The following is a 15,455-nucleotide window of genomic DNA, read 5'->3' as shown; positions in this document are numbered from 1 at the left end:
ACTACAACAATAGCTATCCACTAGAATACCATGTGATAGGTAAGGGATAGTACATATTTGACAGTTTTATTATTTGTCTCTCAGGACTGACCTGGAAAATGATGTCCATGGAACTTTCCATAGGATTTTTAAAAATGATATCTTGGTATGGATAAAAGAGTGAATTGGAAAAATTTTAAGCCAAAATTTAATATTATCTATGACTTCCTAAATTCAAGAGGACTATGGCCTGATTGAAATCCTTATGTATTATTACAAATGCATAGACAGGTTGGACATAAGGTTCGTGTGCAGGCTTGGCACCTATGGCTCAAGTGGCTAAGGTGCCAGCCACATACACCTGAGCTGGCGGGTCCGAATCCAGCCCAGGCCCGCCAAACAACAATGATGGCTGCAACCAAAAAATAGCTGGGCATTGTGGCAGGCGCTGGTAGTCCCAGCTACTTGGGAGGCAGAGGCAGGAGACTTGCTTGAGCCCAGGAGTTGGAGGTTGCTGTGAGCTGTGATGCCATAGCACTCTACCCATCATGTGCAATTTAAAATACTTTAATGCAGTAAACTGCACATGAACTTTATGTCCACTCTATATATGTATTATATAGTATTAACATAGCTTTCACGTTAGACATTTGCATATAAATTAATTATAATGATAAAATATCAAGCACTGTGGCAAGAAACAACCCTGAGAGCTTTGGGGTGAGGGGCTACTGGCTTTATCTGGCCAGATCTGCCTGCCCTTCCTTACTCTGTCTGCAGTGAACCCCAGGGAGCCTCTACTTCCCTTACATGTCTGGAAGCCCGCAGCACGGGACTTGGAATTTCTTTGCTGGCCAAATCCTCCTTGAGACACATGTATTAAAGTTGTAACCAAAATGAAGGCAACATTGGCCAGGCGAGCTGGCTCACACCTGTATCTAACACTCTGGGAGGCTGAAGTGAGTGGATTGCTTGAGCTCATGAGTTCGAAACCAGCCTAAGCAAAAGCGAGACCCCCATCTCTACTAAAAGTAGAAAAACTGAGGTAAGAGGATCACTTGAGCCCTAGCGGGGAGGTTGCTGTGAAGTGTGACGCCATGGCACTCTACCTAGGGCAACAGTTTGAGACTGTCTCAAAAAAAAAAAGAAGAAGAAGAAGACAATGTGAAGAGCTCTCTTTCACCTCTACTTTATTTAGAAAGGGCCAACAGTAAATAAGGAGTCTTGATTTGTGTCAGACAACTTTTGTCAAACTAAAATGAAACCCGAAAGCTTTAATTTGCTCCCCAAGTCTCTCCCACTCCTGACCTATGGTCATCTAGTAAGAAGCAGCTGAAGTTGAGGCCACTCCTAAGGATCATTTCCTGTAAACTCTGCCCACAAATTGTAACAACCAAAGAAGTTGAATGTAATAGTAACTAGAAGTTGAAAAACCAGCTATTGGGGTGCCGCTCTAGTGGGCAAAAACTACAGCCTGCAACCTGTGAGATCTTAGTCAAGGTATTCCCTAACTTTATTCCCATAATCTGTACTGTGGGGATGCTAAACTTTCCTCATCTAAGTTGTAAAAAATAGTAATTTAGTAAGCACCTCTCTCAACTTGGGAATCTCTACAGAAAATATGGTGCATCTATGTTTGTCTGGTGCTTCTATATCTGGCACCCCACCCTGCGCACATGCCAGTTGCAGACAGCACAGCCAAAGTGCCCCAGCAAATCCGAATGCTACATTAAATCTTTCTGTGCTGTGACAAGGGCGCGTGAACTCCATGGGCCACTTAATCTGCTGGGCCCAGGATATGCCTGAGATAGGAATTCCAAGAAAGGTCTGAAAGAGTATCTACTTTGTTTTGCAAACTTCCCCTCCTCCGGTCAGCCTCCTCCACAGCCAGTGGCCCTGAATGTGCTGTATCAAATAATTAAATGCCAAGATTACTGAATGAATACTTGTTTACCAAATGTTTGAAGTAGAGACTGAAGTTCAGGGTGAGAAAACAGAGAGAATGCCAAAAGCTAACTTAAAGACGTTTTTCAATTGCTCAAGGGGGATGGGAAAAATAGAACGCAAATAGGGAGCTCCTGGAAGGGTGGAGTCGCTGAAAGAAGGTCAGAGAAGGCCGCTCAGGTGCTTAAGATGGCTTTTCTAGGTTAATGGGCTTAGGAACAGGAAGAGGAAGGAGCGCCAACTGATCCTGGTCTCTGTTATTTTTAGTCATCCAGCTAGATCTCTGCAGGACACCTCTTTATTTATTGCTGTATCACAGTTGTACATATTTTGGGAATAAATGTGGTATTCGGAGAGATGTACACAATAGGTAATGATCAGATCAAGGGCTGGGGGAGGTGGCTCACGCCTATAATCCTAACACTCTGGGAGGCCAAGGCAAGAGGATCCTTTAGCTCAGGAGCTCCAGAGCAGCCTGAGCAAAGTGAGACCCCCGCCTCTATTAAAAACAGAAAAATTATACAAGGGTACATGTGAATAGGTGTAGAATACAAATGTCTTAACACAATAACTAAGAAAATGCCGTGAAGGCTATGTGGACCAGTTTGATGAAAGCATTTCAGACTGTGTGTAAAACTAGCACATTGTACCCCATGATTGCATTAATGTACACAGCTATGTTTTAATAATAATAATAAAAAAACCAGAAGAATTAGCTGGGCACTGTGGCAAGCTCCTGTAGTCCCAGCTACCCAGGAAACTGAGGCAGGAGGATGGCCTGACTTTGAGGTTGCTGTGAGCTGGGCTGAAGCTATGACACTGTAGACCGAGACACAGAGTGAGATTCTATTCCTCCCTTCAAAATATCAGGATGATTGGAATATCCATCACCTCAAATGTTTCTCTTTTCTTTGTTTTGGGACCATTCTAATTCTTCTCTTCTTCTAGCTATTCCGAAATATAAAAGTAAGTTCTGGTTAACTATAATTTCCCCACTGTACTATCAAATATTAGAAGGCATTCTATCTAACGGGGGCCCCAGAAGTCACCATACATAGGGGAAAACGGGAAATTATAGCTAAAGGTAACTTTATTTACAATATTCGTTACAAAATTTTACAAAATATTTACAAAGTATTCTCTGTGTTTTGGCCTCCCTTTGTAAATTTTTTTTTTTTTTTTGGACAGGGTCTTTGTCACCCTGGGCAGAGTGCTGTGGCGTCACAGCTCACGGCAATGTCAAATTCTTGGGCTCAAGCAGTTCTCTTGCCTCAGCCTCCTGAGTACTAGACCACAATGCTGGGCTATTTTTAAAGATGGGGTCTTGCTTCAGCTCAAGCCGGTCTTAAACTCCTGAGCTCAGCGGATCCACTCCCCTTGGCCTCCCAGAGTGCTAGGATTACAAGTGCTTTGTAAATTTTGTAATCAGTATTTTGTAAATAAAGGTACGTTTACATACAATTTCCCATTTTCCCTATGTATGGTGACTTTAGGAGTGACTCTTGGGCCACCCCAGAACGGGGCCTCACTATATTGCCCTCTCTTGTGGGCTCATGTGATCCTTCTACCTCAGCCTCCTGAGTAACTGGGACTCCAGGAGGAGGCCACCACGCCTGACTGCTACATTTCTTTGGCTATAGAACGAGTTCCTTAGTCAGAAGCGATGCTGGGTGGAATACTCTGACAGTAAATAAGGCATTCTGTGAACTCACAAATGGTAGTTTGGACAGAAACATTGTATGCAGGTAAGGCGAATCCACACTGAGAGTATCTATTCCAGTAAGGACAAAATGCTGCCCACTGTATGATGGAAGTGGGCCACTGTAATTCACCTGCCACCATGGAGCTGGCTGATCACTCTGGGAAATGGTGCCATTTCTGGGGCTCCGTGTTGGTCTCTGCTGCTGGCAGATTGAGCCCTCAGCAGTAGCCACAGCCAGACTAGAGAGTGAAAGTTACGTTGCTGCAACCATGCATAACCCCCGTCCCTGCCACTGTGGCCACTCTGTCCACGGCCCCACTGGGTGATGAGGAGGTGGCTGGGGAAAGAGATTGACTGGTATACACAGAACAGTCATCCTACCCACTTAGAATCCTCCAGCACTGAGGTCATTCTTTGGTGAGCATTCACAGGACACAGATATCTTCACTCCTGGGGGGAGGGGAGTAAACACTCACCAAAGGCATAGAGGTCTACCCACAAAGGCATCAAGGTCTACCCACATACCACTTCCCCACATTCCTTTCTCACTGGTTTTCTAATCATGTTTCTTCTAAGCCTCTGACCATCCAGCCAGACACCTGGCTACAGCCCAACAATCAGTATTTAATTGCATGTCTGGTTATTTGTCCTAAGAAGCAAAGTGAACCACCCAGGTGCTCCAAGTTCTACCCACTGGGAGGATTTCCCTTCCCCACTGTCCTTCAGGGACTTGCTGGGAAAAGACTGAAGTGTTGCAGAGGACCTCTTGTGTGATTTGGTACATACAGGTCTATCCGTGGGTGACAGCATCAGTAATGCAGGGCTGTTAACCATAGCACGGAAATAGGAAAAGGCATGAACCCACCACTTCATAAAAAGCAAGAAGCCAAGGATTTTATCTCCTGCAGATTCTACACCTTCATCTACCGCTTTCTTAGCACACAGTAGATTTCGGAGTGCATCCACTATTTTTATGCCAGCTGGCTTTGCTATTTGGGTTTGTTATTTTTTTAGTCCTCCCACCCACCTTTTAGTTGATAATTTGTAACATTCTTTGTAACTCTAGAAACTGGAGGAGTGTATCAGTTTATTAAGCAAAAGTTCAAGGAAAGAGTACTGTGATGCCATCTTCTACAAACTGACCATTCATTTAATATATCCAAGATATTAATTGAATCGCAGTATGAAAGGCATTGTCTTAGCTTAGCAATAGATAATTTTGTGTGTGTGGAAACTTCAGACTTTGATATTTTACACAGCATCACCACAATGTGGTGTGAAGTTGCTAAGCACCCAGTGTGCTAGAGTATAGCATCTCAGTACATCTGATGCCTAACAAAGCCTTGAAAAAATGTGACTTTGGGGGCAGTGTCTGTGGTTCAGTGAGTAGGGCGCCGGCCCCATATACCAAGGGTATAGAGTTCAAACCTGGCCCCGGCCAGACTGCAACAAAAAAATAGCTGGGTGTTGTGGCGGGTGCCTATAGTCCCAGCTACTCAAGAGGCTAAGGCAAGAGAATTGCCTAAGCCCAAAAGCTGGAGGTTGCTGTGAGCTGTGTGATGCCAAGGCACTCTACAGTGGGTGACAAAGTGAGACTTTTGGATAGCTGTCATTCTAGGGGTGTCCATTATGCCTCCATAATTGGCTACTCTTAGTATTATAGGAATCTCTTTTTCCATGAAGCTTATCTTGATTTTTTTGAAGCTCGGCCCCAACTCTGGAGACCACCAGTTACCTCCACTATTCTCTTCATCCCCAGTAACAGTCGGTTCAGCTTAGCAGAGATTTTAGAAGTCTGTGCATATGTTTACACTTTTCTAGGAATATGAGACACTGAAAGAGCAGAATTATTTTGTGCAATTTTCTTACACTTTCTAATACACACCTTGCACGTAATCAATCTTCAGGAAATTTTGTATATATTTGATGAATAAATCTTCTTTCAGCTGGGCTCACCCTAATTTCTCTTCCATTTTATCTTTATTTCCAGCTTTAAAACTCTAAGATGAACATTAAAAGCCTTGATCTTAACATATTTCAGTGGGAGACATTTATTCTAGATTAACGCATGGGAGTAAATTCATTTGGTTTTTATCACGATAGCCTGTATTTTATAAGCACGATTACCTTTCTTAGTCTAATTTTCTGAGAGCTCATCATCATAATCTCAGACACTTTTTATGAAACTATTTGTTTCTGAGTAGTGATTACAGAGTCCTTTTAATAAGTAAGATTAGTTATCTCAAAAGAACTCTTACATCGTTTTAGGCAAAGGTTTTCAGATAGTATATATTGACTGCTTCAGTTACCCAAGTATGTGTGTGTGTGTATGCATATGTATTTGCATATATATATACACATATTGCATATATGCAAATGTGTGTATGCATATTTGTGTGTGTGATGACACCAGCTTTGCTTCCTAATCATTATTTCACAGAAGATATAAATGAAATCTAAAGAATGAAAATAAGCTTTATACAAGACCACAAGAAACTTATAGAGAAGAAATGTAACAGATGGGAGCAAAAGATGGGAGTCATACATATGTCCCATCTTCTAAACCAAATGACTATGGTCACTTAAAGGAGTGACCAGGTAATAGTTATTTGTTTACAAAACTTTGTTTAAAATGCACAGGACTCATTTAGAGCAAATAACTATTCCAAAGAGACTAGACTACGTCCATCGATTAGTATGTACAATGATTCTATTTCACAACTCATGACATACCGCTCTAAAATCCAAAGCCTTAGAACACAAACAGAGATCATCATGACAGATTTATTGGAAATTCATTCTTCAATTTTTTTTTTTTTGAGATAGAGTCTTATTCTGTTGCCCTTGGTAGAGTGCCATGGTGCCATAGCTCACAGCAACCTCAAACTTAGGGGCTCAAGTGATCCTCTTGCCTCAGCCTCCCAAGTAGCTGGGACTACAGGCGTCCGCCACAACACTGGGCTATTTTTTAGGGACAGAGTCTGGCTCTTGTTCAGGCTGGTCTTGAACTCCTGAGCTCTGATAATCCACCCACCTCAGCCTCCTACAATGCTAGGATTATAGGTGGGAGCCACTGTGCCTGGCCTCATTCTTTAATTCATATTGTTTATATAATTTATTATACATAGTAAACCCAGTTTTAAAATCCCATTCTTTGGCCGGGTATGGTGGCTCAGACCTAAAATCCTACCGGAGTCCAAGACGCAAGGATTCCTTGAGTTCAGTTTAAAACCAGCCTGAACAAGAGTGAGATCTCGTCTTTACTGAAAGTTGAAAAATTAGCTGGGCATTGTGGTGGGTGCCTGTACTCCCAGCTACTTGGGAAACTGTGGCAAGAGGATCACTCGAGCCAAAGAGTTTGAGGTTGCCGTGAGCTATGATGGTGCCGTGGCACTCTACCCAGGGAGACAGAGTAAGATTATGTCTCAACAACAACAACAACAAAAATCCTATCCTGTACTTACTGTACTTTTCCCAAACACTCACATCATCTCAAAGCCAATGAATTTTCATTGCACAGCTCCACTCTTGCCTTTTTGAAGTACCGGAAAAAGAATTGGAGGAGTTTCCAGGAAAATTGACTTTTGAGTTCTGTGTCTCAGCACTTATGATTCAGCATTTAGCTTTGGGCAAAATTCTTTGAGAATCCTCAGGGTTAACGCCCATTTTACTAATTTCATAGGATGATTGGAAAGATCAGGTAGATTACACACGGGAGAACAATTTCAAAACTCAACACTATTATGTAATTTAATACTTGCTAAAACAGCATAGCCTTTAACTATTAATATAGCAAAAATTTTAATCAGTGGAAATAGCTGATTGCTATACATTTCAGAAGAGAGTCAGGATTCTAAGGGCTACATTGCTCATTGAACTCTATTTTTTTTTTTTTTTTTTTTGAGACAGAATCTCACTCTGTTGCCCCAGCTAGAGTGCGATGGCTTAAGTCTACCTCACAGCAACCTCAGACTCCTGGGTTCAAGTGATCCATCTGCCTCAGCCTCTCAAGTAGCTGGGACTACAGCACCCACAACCACTTCCAGCTGATTTTTTCTATTTTTATAGAGATAGGGTCCAGCTCTTGTTCAGGCTGATCTTGAACTCCTAAGCTTGAGCAGTCCTCCCGCCTCGGGCTCTTAGAGTGCTAGGATTACAGTTCTGAGTCTCCAGGCCTTGCCCTGAACTCTATTTCAATCACTCCAGCCCACCTTGAGCCAATCTTTTCCTAAATTGTGTGGTATTTTCTTTTTACTGTCAAGTTATACCTTAATAAAAACAAAGGAGTTTCAGAGTAAGAAAGACTCTTACTGATTTACTTCAATCAACTCTCATTTTACAAAAGCATTTGCGGGAGGCTCCCCGCCCTCTCCTACATCCTTGGCTTTAGTTTTCCTCCCTCCATTCCTCCCACCACCATCCACAACCCTTCATTTCCTGCCACTCACGTGCCCCTTACTGTGGACCATTTTATTCTTGGAATAGCCTGTTTTTTATTATTGGCTATTGGCCTATTTTACTTACTGTGTAAAATTGTAGAGTTATGAAATATTTTTTCTTCTAATAGTTAAAAAAAAAACCAGTTCATATTTAACCAAATAAAATACATCTGTTATTAAAGACAAAAATCCAGAAGTGTTTTTTCTATTTATTTATTTATTTTTGAGACCGAGCCTTAAGCTGTTGCCCTGGGTAGAGTGTCGTGGCATCACAGCTCACAGCAACCTCCAACTCCTGGGCTCAAGCAATTCTCCTACCTTCACCTCCCAAGTAGCTGGGACCACAGGAGCCCACCATAACACCCGGCTATTTTTTTGTTGCAGCCGTCATTGTTGTTTGGTGGGCCCAGGCTGGATTTGAACCGCCAGCTCAGGGGCTGTGGCTCGCGCCTTAGCTACATGAGCCACAGGTACCGAGCCTATTTATTTTTTCTATGATAAACATGCAACCTGAAATATTGTCTTACATATTGTTAAACTAAATTTGGCCTGAGCCTGCCTCTGTACCTGGAATTCCTACCAGACGGTCATTTGCCTTGGTACTTACACAATTTGAAAGCTTACTTTAGGAGGACACAGTAAGTCCTCACACTAGTTGACAGGTTCTTAGAAACTGTGCCTTTAAGCAAAATAACTTCTTTTTTTTTAAGACAGGGTCTTACTATGTCACCCTGGGTACAGTGCTATGGCATCACAGCCCACAGCAACCTCAAACTCTTGGGTTTAAGTGATTCTCTTGCCTCAGCCTCCCAAATAGCTGGGACTACAGGCACCCGCCACAACGTCTGGCTATTTTTTGTTGCAGTTGTCATTGTTGTTCAGCAGGCCCGGGCCAGCCTTGGTGCATGTGGCTGGCACCATAACCATTGTGCTTTTTTTTTTTGAGACTGAATCTCATTCAGTCACCCTGGGGTCAAATGTAGTAGTGTCATAGCTGACAGCAATCTCAAAGTCTTGGGCTAAAGTGATTCTCCTGCCTTGGCCTCCAGAGTAATGGGCACTACAGATGCCTGCCACATACTTGGCTAGTTTTTTTAGAGAGAGAGTCTTGGTTTTTGCTCAGGCTGATCTCAAACTCCTGACCTCAGGCAATCCACCTTTCTGGGCCTCCCAGAGTGCTGGGATTACAGGCATGAGCCACCTTGACCTAAGCAGAATGTTTTTTGCCACAGACTAATTGATAAAAACAAGAAGTAAGCTCCTAGGGCATACTTTTTTTTTTTAAGTCAGAGTCTCAAGCTGTCGCCCTGGGTAGAGTGCGGTGACATCATAGCAACCTCCATATTATTTTTATTTATTTATTTATTTTGAGACAGAGCCTCAAGCTGTTGCCCTGGGTAGAGTGCCGTGGCATCACAGCTCACAGCAACCTCCAACTCTTGGGCTTAAGTGATTCTCTTGTTTCAGCCTCCCAAGTAGCTGGGACTACAGGTGACCGGCTGAATACTTGTTTAAACTAATGAAATACATTAGGACGTTTTAACATAAGTGGCAACTAAAATCCATTAGATTTTTTTTTTTTATCTGTTGCCTTATTAGTCTGATATAAACTAAAGAATAAGGAAATATTTATTAAAACATGAGAAAAATAACTTTGCTAAAATCATGAAGTTGCATTTAACCTACTTTCCTTGTGTTTTTATTTTAAGTGAGAAAATTTCCTGTTACCACTTTAGCCACAATAAAATGTCCTTTAAGACTATGAAAATTGAAGGTTTGGGACATGAATGATTTATATAAAATGATTTGGATAAAAAAAAATATTGTGTGAAAATATTTTGAAAAGAGTCCTGGGGAATCAGAAAAATCAGCTATTGTGAAACACGGTTAGTTTAGCCTTTAGTAATACATCAGAAATAACAAGCAATTTTGGTCAGAACAAAGCAGAAGACAAAATTGTAGGCTCCACAAAGGCAAAAATGGGTTTTGCTCCAATTGTAAAATTTTTGAGAAAGCTAAACCTTCAATTTTTCATAATCCAAGGGAGAGTGAAAGAGTTTCTCTGTGTTGAGCTAAACTGAGTCTGTAGTCACACATTCACACATTGGCACCAGGACAGTTGTAAGAGTCAGATTTGACAAACTTTTCACTGCCAAATGTAACTCAGATGCTACGTGAGCATGACTCTAAGTATCTTTACAGACAGGACTTTAGAGATGAGATGTCCCTACTCACTGGAACAAAATAATCCATTCTTGAACTTGGAACCCTCTAAATCATGTAGATGGCTAAAGTCATGTGAAACTTTTTTTTCCTTTTTTTTTTTTTTTTTTTTTTGCTTTACAGATCCTAGCTTAAGAATGCAATATTTTATCTAAATGACTAGGCAATGTTTAAGGTTCTTTCCAGCTTGACAATTTTAAGGCTAGCCATATGTCTGTTTCCAGGAAGCTTATCAGTCTTGTGTCTGGGGCCCAAGATAGTGGAATCCAGCAAATGATGAGCTTCACGGTTCAGGCAGGAAAAGCCAGCGAGAGGTCCAGGCAAGCACAGACTTGTAACAGTAATGAGAAAATAGGATGTATTCTTTTTCACCCCACAGTTTGTAAACCTTATGTAAGAGTAATCCCATGTAAATGACTTAATTTTATCTCAAAGTAAGAAGAGTTAACATCAGTCGACCACTAATTATATGTTAAATACGAATACCTTTACTCCATTATCTTCTTTAACCCTCACAAAATTCTATGATCTATCATTATTTTTCCATTTTTTTCAGGTGAAAGAAATGGAAGTACAGAAGAATTAAATAAATAATTTTCCCAGTTGGGATAATGTTGAACACTTGGGCAATATATTGGCACAACTGTTCATGCCTATAATCCCAGCACTCTGGGAGGCTGAGGCAGGAGGATCGCTTGAGCTCAGGAGTTCCAGATCAGCCTGAGCAAGAGCAAGGGCCCATCTGTACTAAAAATAGAAAAATTAGCTGAGTGTTGTGGTGGGCGCCTGTAGTTCCAGCTACTTAGAAGACTGAGGCAGGAGGATCACTTGAACCCAGGAGTTTGAAGCTGCTGTGATCTAGGCTATGGCCATAGCACTCCACCCTGGAGCAGCAGAGTGAGTCTCAAAATAAATAAATAATAAAGGGGAAAAAATAATTTGTCCTAAAGTCAGACATGTAATAGATACTAAAATCTGCAGCAAAGCCAGGAGTTCACATCAATAACTACAGCAATCATATTCTCTTGGGTAGTTTCTTACAGCTCCACGCATGGCCTTCTGGTCAACTCTGATGTGAGTTCAGTTAACTGAGAGAGATGTGGTTCAGAAAACTGAAGATGATTGTGGCTACTGATTTTGAGATGGAAGAACTGATTTTGAAAAGTGTGAGTTAGAGAAATAGGGAATGTCAAAAACAGTATGCAAGTAGCAGGGTAGATTTCTGTCCTGATGGATTAAGGATTAAGTCTTCACAAAAACCTTCAAAATGGATCTCCAGAGGCGGGGTGACGTGGCTCACGCCTGTAATCCTAACACTCTGGGAGGCTGAGGAGGGCAGATTGCCTGAGCTCAGGAGTTTCAGACTAGCCTTAGGAAGACCTAAACCCCATCTCTAAAAATACCCAGGTATTGTGGCCGGTGCCTGTAGTCCCAGCTATTTGGGAGGCTGAGGCAAGAGGATTCTTAGAGACCAAGAGTCTGAGGGATGATGCCAGGGCACTCTACCAAGGGCGACAAGATCTGTCCCCCAGACACACAAAAAATTTATGTAATGAAGTCCTTCCTGTACTTATGGGTTTTTTTTTTTGTTGTTGTTGTTGTTTTGTTTTGTTTTGAGACAGAGTCTCACTGTGTTACCCTTGGTAGAGTGCCATGGCATCACAGCTCACAGCAACCTCAATCTTTTTTTTTTTTTGCAGTTTTTGGCGGGGGCCAGGTTTGAACCCACCACCCCCAGTATATGGGACCAGCGCCCTATTCCTTTGAACCACAGGCACTGCCCAAGCAACCTCAATCTTATGGGTTTAAGCAATTCTCTTGCTTCAGCCTCTTGCCACAACGCCCAGCTATTTTTTGTTGTTGTTGCAGTTGTCATTGTTGTTTAGCTGGGTTCAAACCCACCTGCCTCAGTGTATGTAGCCGGTGCCCTAACCACTGAGTTAGGGCACCAAGCCATTCCTTTACTTATGTTAATCCAATGATATAATTTTATATATTCCCTGAAAAACTGAAATATTTCTATAGCCCATATATTTTTATACAATGAGTCGTTTTACGTTGGATACATAATTACTTATTACTGCCCCTAAATAAATATGGATATACCACTTATTAGCGATTTTTAAGTCCTCAGAAATTTAAGCCAAATTTGAAATGTGACAGATCATTATAAAATATAAAGGAACAATGCCTAATCCTAGAAATATAAGGGAATGTTTTATTTTCTTCCCTGGGAAAAATTTGTATAGTAATGATCCTTTTGAAAACCCCAAGGGTAGAATTGTCTTGTTAAAAGAAGATTTCAGGCGAAAGCTGGGGAGAATGATAAGGAGTTACATTTTCTTACCTGACAAAACATGAGCTTAGCTAAAATGATGGCCCTTGCAAAGAAAAATTATTGTTTAACCACCTCATTATCTGATTTCCACTAAATAAAGAACATTATCTGTGTTGCCAATAATAGTACTGGGTGAAAAATACACATTTCCAAAGTGTGGGGAACTCATTCTACCTTGAAATTCCAATTTAAGAGGATATTACAGGCTGCTGTAGCGATTAAAAAACAAAGGTGCGCTAAACAAGAACAGCTCAGGTTTCAAAGGCTAAAAACTAAAATAGCAAGAAAGAGCCAAAACTTGCACAGCCCGTTTGCTGCTGGTCAGAACAAATGTTGGGAATGCCTGAGAAATTGCAAGCCCAGTGAACAGAAGGATGGGCGGCAAGACTCTGGTTGATTGATTTTCTCTCTTTCTCTATTTTCCACTTTTTCCCCTATGATGCACATATGCCACTTTTACATTATAATCACCATTTTAAGATTATAATCATGTAAAAAAAAAAAGACTTTTCAACTTTTTCTTTATGTACCAAGTTGTGCACAGCAACTGAGCATGCTGGTCTGGTTTCTTATACTTAGGCAAAAAGCAAGTGCACAAGAAATCTAGGGAAGCCCCTCCGAATTTAGGTAATGAAAATGCCTTCAACAATTTCTAGCGTCTTCACAAAATAAGGTTTTTATTTGATTTCTTTCTTTTTTTTTTTTTTTTAAAAAGACAGGGTCTTGCTCTATGCAGTGGTGGGATCGTAGGTCATTATCACCTTCCTCCTGTACTCCTGGTCTCAAGCAGTCCTCTTGCCTAAGCTATAGGCCCACACTTACGCATTCAGCTAATTTAAAAAATAAAACATTGTGTTTTTTTTGTAGATGGGGTCTTCCTTTATTGCCCAAGCTAATCTCAAACTCCCGGCTTCAAGCAATCCTCCCATCTCAGACTCCCCAAATGCTGGGATTACAGGCATGAACCATTGTGCCCAGCATTAACTTCTATTCCTATAAAGCAAATGTGAATTAGCTACCTCTAATATTTAACTCTATTTAAACTATGAACCAAAAGACTACATCTGACATGAAACAAAATATTCTGTGACAATGGCTGACTTTGAATAAAAACATTCCATTTACTGGAATATATTTACCATAGGAAATCACAAAATCATTTTATTAAAATTATTTTAGGCTGGGCGCGGTGGCTCATGCCTGTAATCCCAGCACTGTGAGAGGCTAAGGAGGGAGAAATGCTTGAGCTCAGGAGTTCCAGACTTGCCTGAGCAAGGGTGAGACTGTAACTCCTAAAAAAAATGAAAAACCCAGCTGGGCACCACAGAGAGCACCTGTGATCCCAGTGGCTTCTGGAGGCTGAGGCAGTGGAATGCCCACAGCCGGAGTCTGAGGTTGCAGTGAGCTATGATGCCATTGCACTCTGCTCAGGGGCATAGGGTGGGATTCTGTCTCAACGACAACAACAACAAAGCAAAGAAATAAAAATAAAAAATAAGTAAGGAAACAAAATAAAAATTCCTTCAGGGCTTGGCACCCGTAGCACAGTGGTTACAGCACCAGCCACATACACCGAGGGTGGTGGGTTTGAACCCAGCCTGGGCCAGCTAAACAATGACAACTGCAACAAAAGATAGCTGGGTATTGTGGTGGGTGCCTGTAGTCCTAGCTACATGGGAGGCTGAGGCAAGAGAATTGCTTAAGCCTGAGAGGTGAGGTGTGATGCCATAGCACTCTACGAGGATGACATAGTGAGATTCTGCCTAAAAAAAAAAAAATATATATATATATATATATTTCAGGAATTTGTAAAAGTTACAATAATAAAACTTATACTGTGACCTTGAACGTTGCTTTTGTAAAAAGTCCACTTATGGGCTCCTAAGTTTGTGTATTGCTGAAGAATGGCCACGGAATTGCTTCAAGTTGTGTTTGCATTTAGCAGAATTGAAGGCAGTTAGGATAAGTTTCAGATAAAGTGCTGATACGTTGATGAAGAAAGGGCATGTTGGAGAGTGGAAACCACAGCAGGAACAATTACATCCCCCAGACTGAAATTGAAAGAAAACTGCTAATAAACTAGAAGAATATTCAACTCCCTAGACCTGAGAGTTCCATATCTTAAGAAATATGATTCTACTCCAGGGAGAATCATCATAAGCAAACTGATGAAACACAAAGATTAAAAAATACTAGAAGCCAGGCACAGTGGCTTGTGCTAGCCTAGCACTTTAGGAGGCCAGAGTAGGTGGATAGCTTGAGCCCAACAGTTCAAGACCAGCCTCTGCAAAAGAGTATCTTTATGAGAAATTTAAAGATTAGCCTAATGTGGTGGTACAGACTTGTAGTTCCAGCTCCTTGGGAGGCTGGGCCAGGAGGATTGCTTGAGCCCAGAGGTGCCAGGTTACGGTGAGCTGTGATTATCCACTGTACTCCAGTCTGGGAGACTAAAAAAGACTTTGTCTCAAAATAAAATAAAATAATAAATAAAATAAATTTTAAAAAATTAGAGCAGCCAGTGAAAGACAACATACTACATTCAATTACATTATAATTTTAACATTGTCAGTTTCTCATCAGAACCTCTAGAGGCTGGCTCAGTGCCTGTAGCTGAGCGGCTAGGGCACCAGCCACATACACCAGAACTGGCCGGTTGGAACCCAGCCTGGGCCTGCCAAACAACAATGATAACTACAACCAAAAAACTATAGCTGGGCATTATGGTGGGCACCTATAGTCCCAGCAACTCGGGAGGCTGAGGCAAGAGAATCACTTAAGCCCAAGAGTTTAAGGTTGCTATGAGCTGTGATGCCACGGCACTTTACCAGGG

This window comes from Otolemur garnettii, unplaced genomic scaffold (assembly GCF_000181295.1).
Source record: "Otolemur garnettii isolate 467f Iridium unplaced genomic scaffold, OtoGar3 scaffold00042, whole genome shotgun sequence".
NCBI lineage: Eukaryota > Metazoa > Chordata > Mammalia > Primates > Galagidae > Otolemur > Otolemur garnettii.
This window is presented reverse-complemented; position numbering follows the sequence as displayed.